Below are 7,142 nucleotides of genomic sequence, written 5' to 3'. Positions count from 1 at the left end.
CCAAGTTGGTACCTGTCATAATCACCAAAAACTTTTCAGGAATCAAGACTTAACCAAAAAATTGTTGTGCAGTGTTTCATGAGTCTCTGGTTGCACTTTCTTCTTCTGACTGTGCATTGATATTTTTTGCACCTGCGTTGATGTTTTTTGTGCTTGTTCCAGTTTTCATCCGTTTTTTACCTTTTCCATTCCTTAAATGAAGTTTTCTTGTCTCTGATTGCTTCCTTCACCTCTACAGTGAGCCAAGCCGGTTCTTTGTTCTTTTTCCTCTTGGATCCCTTGTTGATACGCGGTATATATATATTTTGTGCCTCGGTGACTGTGTCCTTAAAAAGGGACCAAGCTTGCTCTAGCGTTTTTACAGTGCTTATCCTCTTCTTAATCTTCTTCCCTACCATGAGTCTCATCCCTTTGTAATTCCCTTTTCGGAAGTTCAGTGCCGTGGCTGTCGTTTTGGACCGATGTTTCTCCCCTGCGTCCAGATCAAAGCGGATCATATTGTGATCACTGTTTCCCAGCGTCCCTTCTACTTCTACATCTTGTGCTGGTCCTCGCAGGCCATTTAGAATTAAGTCCAGAATTGCATTTCCTCTAGTATTTTCCTTGACAAGTTGTTCCAGGAAGCAATCGCCTACAGCATCCAAGAACTTGGTCTCTCTAATGCAGCCGGAGATGCCTAGGTTCCAGTCTATTCCCGGATAGTTGAAGTCACCCATGATAACTGTGTTGCCTCCCTTGCAGTTGCGTTTAATCTCGTCTGTCATTTTTCCATCAATTTCTTTGGACTGCCCTGGGGGTCGGTAGTAGATGCCGATCTTCGTTTCCAGGCCATTTGTTCCTGGAATTTTGACCCATAGAGACTCTAACTTATCCGTCAGTTGTGGCGTGTTCTCTCCAGCAGATTCAATTTCCTCTTTGACGCCCCCACCTTTTTGAACCACTCTGTCTCTGCGGTATAGTTTGTATCCCGGTAGCACAGTGTCCCAGACGTTTTCCTCAGTCCACCATGTTTCCGTGATGCCTATGATGTCAACGTTATCTTTTTGTGCTATGGCTTCTAATTTACCCATTTTATTTGTAAGGCTCCTTGCGTTTTTCCTTTCTTGCATTACCTTCCCTCTTGTGTCCTTTTCAATCTCTCTTGCCTGTAATCCGGTGAGTCTTTCCCTCTATCTTCTTGCACGGTATCCTCTGGGTATACCGGTTCCCGAACCATCGACTCTCTCTCTCTGTCGACTGTCGGCTTTCCCCTTCTTCCCAGTTTAAAAACTTGTCCACTTCTCTCTTGATGTTGCTTGCAAGTAGCCTCGTTCCGTCTCTGCTGAGGTGGAGTCCATCCTTCCTATAGAGCTTGCTCTTCCTCCAGAATGTTGTCCAATTGCGCATGAAGTGGAATCCTTCTTCCTCACACCAGCGCCGCATCCACGCATTGACTGCTTGCAGCTCAATCTGCCTCTTCTCATCTGCCCTGGGTACCGGCAGGATCTCTGAGAATGCTATCCTCTGCGTTCTGGTCTTCAGCTTCCTTCCTAGCATCCAGAACTGGTCCTTCAGTACTTCCCTGTTGTAGTTCCTATTGCTCACGTTGTTCGTCCCCATATGGATCACCACCGCCGTATCTTCTTCTTCCACACTGTTGAGGATTCTGTCGATGCGGCTCACTATGTGTTCTACCTTAGCTCCCGGTAGGCAGGTCATCAGCTGATCAAGTCTTCCTCCCGCTATGTGGCTGTCAACTTGTCTGATGATGGAGTTGCCCACGACAATTGCTGTCCTCTCTATCTTCTCCTGATTCTCCAGCCTCAGGTCCGTGTCCCTGATGTATGTCCATCTCTCCTGCCGCAGGTCCGTATCCTTCGTTCTTGCTACTGTATCACCCATTTCTTCCTGGTGGTTGTCTGTCGGGTGGTCCACACTCTCTGTAGGTGTCTTTTGGCAGTTCCACTGTTGCTAGTGATTTTCCACGGCCTCCCTGTATGCCTCCTCTATGAACTTCTCCAGCTCTCGGACTTCTTCCTCGATGGTGTCTTCTATCTTGTTCTCTGCTTCCTCTGTCTGGACGTTCTCTCCATCTCTGTCTCCCTCCTCCCCTGCTTGAAGTGCCTCCAGTTCCAATATTCTGCCCTCCAGGAGTCTGACTTGTCTCTTCAGGCTCTCCAGTTCTCCGCATCGGGCGCATACGTAAGACCGCCTCCCAGAGGGGAGGTAGTCATACATATGGCAGACGATGCAGAAAACTGGGTAGCTCAACATCTTGCTTCCGTCTGCTGCTTCCATTGCTGTCTGCTTGCTGGTCTGCTGCGGATGCCTTCTGGGTCTGCTGTGGTTGCGCCTGCTCTTATCTGCTTTTTTCCCCCTTTTGTTCTCTCTGCCTCTCTCTGTAGCTGCTTTTCTCCTGCTCAGACCAACTCTGCTCCGTTGGCCCCTCCCCTTTTTAAGGTGGAGCTTCGGTGGTGGACGTCGGGGGGGGGGAGCTAATTCTCACCGATTCCCCTCTTGGTCTCCTGCCTCTGCTTCTCTCTCCTGCTGTTTTATCTGCTTTTTCCCCTTTGGCTTCTCTCTCCCTCTGCCTCTCTATGTAGCTGTTTTTCTCTGCTCAGATCAGCTCTGCTCCGTTGGCCCCTCCCCTTTTAAGGCGGAGCTTAGGTGGTAGTGCCTGGAATAGAGGCTTACCAATGACAAAACCAGCCCAAAATCCATGTTTGGTTTAATTTTAGCGTTGGCCCATAATATTTGTGCATTTTTGACTGGAACCCAAACTATTCACAGCCCCTCCTGGCCTACCTTAGTAGTGAGTACAGCAGGGTGTGAGGGCAGGAAAAGGGGTCAGATGCCTTGGGCCCCACAGTTCTTAGGGGGGCATGGGCTGGCATGTCTTCCCCCTTCTCTCTTCACCTGTCTAACATTGCCTTTACCTCTATCTTCCTGTCAAAATACAATTTTTGTACCCAGGGGTTCACCGGCCACTGCAGCAATTCTGATGCACTGCCTATGGCCCCCTCCGGGCTTTCCTGTCAAAATACAATTTTTGTACCCACGGATTCACCAGCCACTGCAACAATTCTGATCCACTGCCTATGGCTTTCCTTCTGCCATGGTCTGCCCCAAATTTCCTGTTTTTGCCTGGACAGACTATAGCAGAAGGACACCTGGAGACAAAAATGGAAGTTGAAGGTGACGTCAAGCAGGCACAGAGAAAAGGGGGAATACATGGCAGCCCATGGAAACCCCTTGGAGAAGCTGTTGTTTTTTAAAAGTAGAACAGGAGGAGATGAAGAGGAAGAAATTATAGGCTTGGAATCAGAAGAGAAGGGGATAGAGATGGTGGGTAATTGTTGGGAGGGGAGGGAAAAAGTTGGATGTGGAATGATGTGGAAGGAGGGGGAAAAAGATACTTGGAGAGAGAGCTGAGAAGAGAAAGGGAGAGATAGTGGACCTGGGGGTGGTGTGGAAGGAGGGAGGGAGAGAGAGAGGAGGGTGAAGTAGTTGGGAAGAGAAAGGGAGAGATGGTGGACTAGGGGGTAGTGAGCAGGGAGAAATATCAGAAGAAAGAGAGATGGTGGACCTGGGCTGGTTGAGAGGGAGGGAGATATGCTGGACAGGAGCGCAGTCTGGAAGCAAGAGAAGGAAGTTGGATCTAGGAATGGAAGGAAGAGAGAGGGAGAAATGATGGGTCTAGGGGTTAAAGTGAGAGAAACGCACCGTCTTTCTTCCCTCCATCCCATTGTTCAGCATCAAGGTGGAAGAACAGAAAAGAGAGGGAGTAATATTGGACCATGGTGGGGAGGAGGAGAAATGGACCTATGGAAAGGCAGAAGGGAAGAGGTGTGGGATAAGATGCTAGAGGATGGGGAGATATAGCATACCCCACTCTCATTGCCTGAGAAGAGTGGAGAGAGGGAAGAAATGGTAGAGCCATGTCGAAGAGATCAAAAGGTGGATGACAAGAAGATGAGTGAGAGAACAGTGAGTACAGAGGTAGAAATGTGGTACTGGGGAATAGAAAGAAGAAAATAAGAGGCTGGGAAAGGAGTGAGATGGGGAATGAGAGAGCTAATGACTGAGAAATGGAAAATTTGATAGGTAACTGAAAATTTAAAATGAAAAAGGGTGAAATTTGAGTGGACAGAGGCAGAAAAGAGCTGAAATGGAAAAATCAATATTGGGTAATTCCATATCAAGTAGGCCAGGGGTTCACATTCAACTTTCTCCAAACTGAACAAAATTTTATGCTGATGTTCCCTAGCAAACTTTTTTTGCTGTATTTTGGTTTGAGACTTACAGGCAGCTGGATGGAGGTTACCTTCAGAGTGCCACGCTCCACATAACATATACAGCTACTTTATTCAAGTGCTGCAACCCAACAAAACCTGTCGGGCGGAGATTGAAATTTTTTGGATTAGTACAACCCTTGGTACTAAGTTCCTATGCAAAGTCTAGTACCTAGCATGAGTTTGGCTCCCTTTTTATGGGCCAGCAAGCTATGGCCCTCTTATACTAAGCAGTGGTAGAGATTTCTACCACAGCCCGGAGCGTTAAATGTTCCAATGCTCATAGGAGTTTTGTGAACGTTGGAGCAGCCTTGGAGCACTTAGTGCTCTGGACTATGATAGAAACCTCTACTGCTGCTTAGTAAAAGCAGGGGGGGGGGGGGGTAAGGTGAATAATGTTACAATAAGAAATCTAGGATTTGCAATACGAGGCTTTGCAGCCAAGTGGAAATAAAAGATGTGAAGTAACTTTTTTTTAATGCAAATTTTACCATTTCTGTGTACAATTTTATGTCATTTGAAAGTGCATCTTATTTACTACAGAAGTCACTCTGTTTAATCTTGGACTCGGCCTAGCTTTGGTCAGAATTAAGGTCCCAAAGACATGCATCATTTACAGGGGAATATACACAGTTTTATACAGAGCCATGTTGGTTCCTTATTATGCATCATGCAAATAAGCTAGAGATGTGACATTTTACAATGCAGCTAAGTTTGTTCTCCTAACCTTGTTCTCCTTACATGCTTTTAGCTTACTGTATATACTCGAATATAAACCGAGGTAACCTTTTTTCCCCCCCAAAAAAGGAGGAAAAAAGTTGACTCGAATATAAATCAATTTGTTTATATTCAAGTACAGGGCAGAAGCGATACCTCCTCCCAGGGGCCTGCAGTACTGCCCTGGTGGTCCAGTGGGGCAGACAGACTGCCAGTCCATCCTCCTTACCGGACCCCCTGTGGATCTTCCTTACTGCCTTGGTAGTCAAGTGGAGCAAGGAACCGGAGCTGGCATCGATCCCTCCCTCTTTTTTTTTTTTTTTTCCTTAAATTTACTGGGTCAGATCAATGGCCCATCTAGCCCAGAAGCTCATCCAATCCAGGTCGTTAGTACCTAGCAAAACCCAAAGAGTAGCAACATTCCATGCTACCAATGTAGGGCAAGCAGTAGCTTCCCCCACGTCTGTCTCAATAACAGACCATAGACTTTTCCTCCAGGAAATTGTCCAAACCTTTCTTAAAACCAGCTATGCTATCCGCTCTTCCACAACCTCCTGCAATGCATTCCAGAGCTTAACTATATTCTCTGGGTGAAAAAATATTTCCTCCTATTGGTTTTAAAAGTATTTCCCTGTAACTTCATTGAGTGTCTCTGTAATTTTTGATGGAGTGAAAAATCGATCCACTTGTACCCGTTCTACTCAATTCAGGATTTTGTAGACCTCAATTGTCTCTTTTTCCAAGCTGAAGAGCTCTAACCTTTTTAGTCTGTCCTCATTCGAGAGAAGTTCCATCCCTTTTATCATTTTGGTTGCTCTTCTTTGAACCTTTTTCTACTGATGCTAACTTGCTTAAGACCAGAATTGAATGCAATACTCCAGGTGATGTCGCACCATGGAGTGATACAGAGGCATTATATTATTCTTAGTCTTTTAAACCATCCCTGTTTAATAATTCCTAGCATCTTGGTTGCCTTTTGGGCCGGTTTCATTGTATTTCAATGAAACCTGTGTTGGGCAGGTTTCATTGTATTGTCTACAATGACACCCAGATCTTTCTCTTGGGTTAACTAGCCCCCAAGGTGGACCCTAGAATCTGGTAACTGTGATTTGGGTTATTCTTCCCAATGTGTATCCCTTTGCATTTGTCCACATTAAATTTAATCTGCCACTTAGACATCATCTTCCAATTTCCTAAGCTTTGCCTGCAATTTTTCACATCTGCATATATTTTAACAACTTTGAACAGTTAAGTTTCAAGTTCAAGTTCATTAAAATTTGATAAATCGCTTATAACATACTAAGCGAGTAACATTAAAATATAAGATAGATCAAGACTTCATTGTACATCATAGAAGTGGGTTAAAAACAAACAGACATGATACATAAGGGGATGGAAAGTAAGAGAGAACAGTTACAATGTTAATATTTATCATAATTATGAAGAAAAACAAATAGGGAAAAAACACCTTGCTTGTCATTCTAATTTCCAGATCATTTATAAATAAGGTGACTAGGACTGGCCCCTCCCCTTGGGTCCCTAGTGGTCTAGTGGGAAAGAGCGATTCCTTTATGCTCCTGCCTTGCAGTCTCCATAGTGAAAAAATGACTGCTATGAGATCCTGCAACAAACTTTGCGAGACTGCGAGTCTCTCATTTGCCATAGGATCTTGCAGCAGTCATTTTTTTCACTACAGAGACTGCCAGGCAGGAGCATAAAGGGATTGCTCCTGCCCCTCCTCACTGGCAGTAGCGATCCTTTTATGCTCCTGCCCAGCAGTCTTTATAGTGAAAAAAATGACTCGTGAGATCCCACAACAAACTTTGTGAGACTGCATGTCTCTCGAAGTTTGCTGCAGGATCCTGTAGAAGTCATTTTTTCCACTATGGAGACTGCTGGGCAGGAGCACAAAGGGATCGCTCCTGCCTTGTTTCACCACTGGGGACCTAAAGTAGACCTTCAGGGGGACTGGGAGGGGAGGACCGGGCTAGTTGTACAAAGTAGGAGGGCATGATTGACGGCAGCTCCAGCTCCCTAAGCCAGTGGACCAATTTGTAGAATATAAGTCTTGCTGCTGTGTTCTGTTAAAGTTTCTTTGTTAATTTCTTCAGAAATCCTGAGAGAACTACATTGCAATAGTGTAGTAGTAACATG

This window comes from Geotrypetes seraphini, chromosome 11 (genome assembly GCF_902459505.1).
Source record: "Geotrypetes seraphini chromosome 11, aGeoSer1.1, whole genome shotgun sequence".
NCBI lineage: Eukaryota > Metazoa > Chordata > Amphibia > Gymnophiona > Dermophiidae > Geotrypetes > Geotrypetes seraphini.
The sequence above is the reverse complement of the archived record's forward strand: the minus strand, read 5'-3'. Positions refer to the sequence as shown.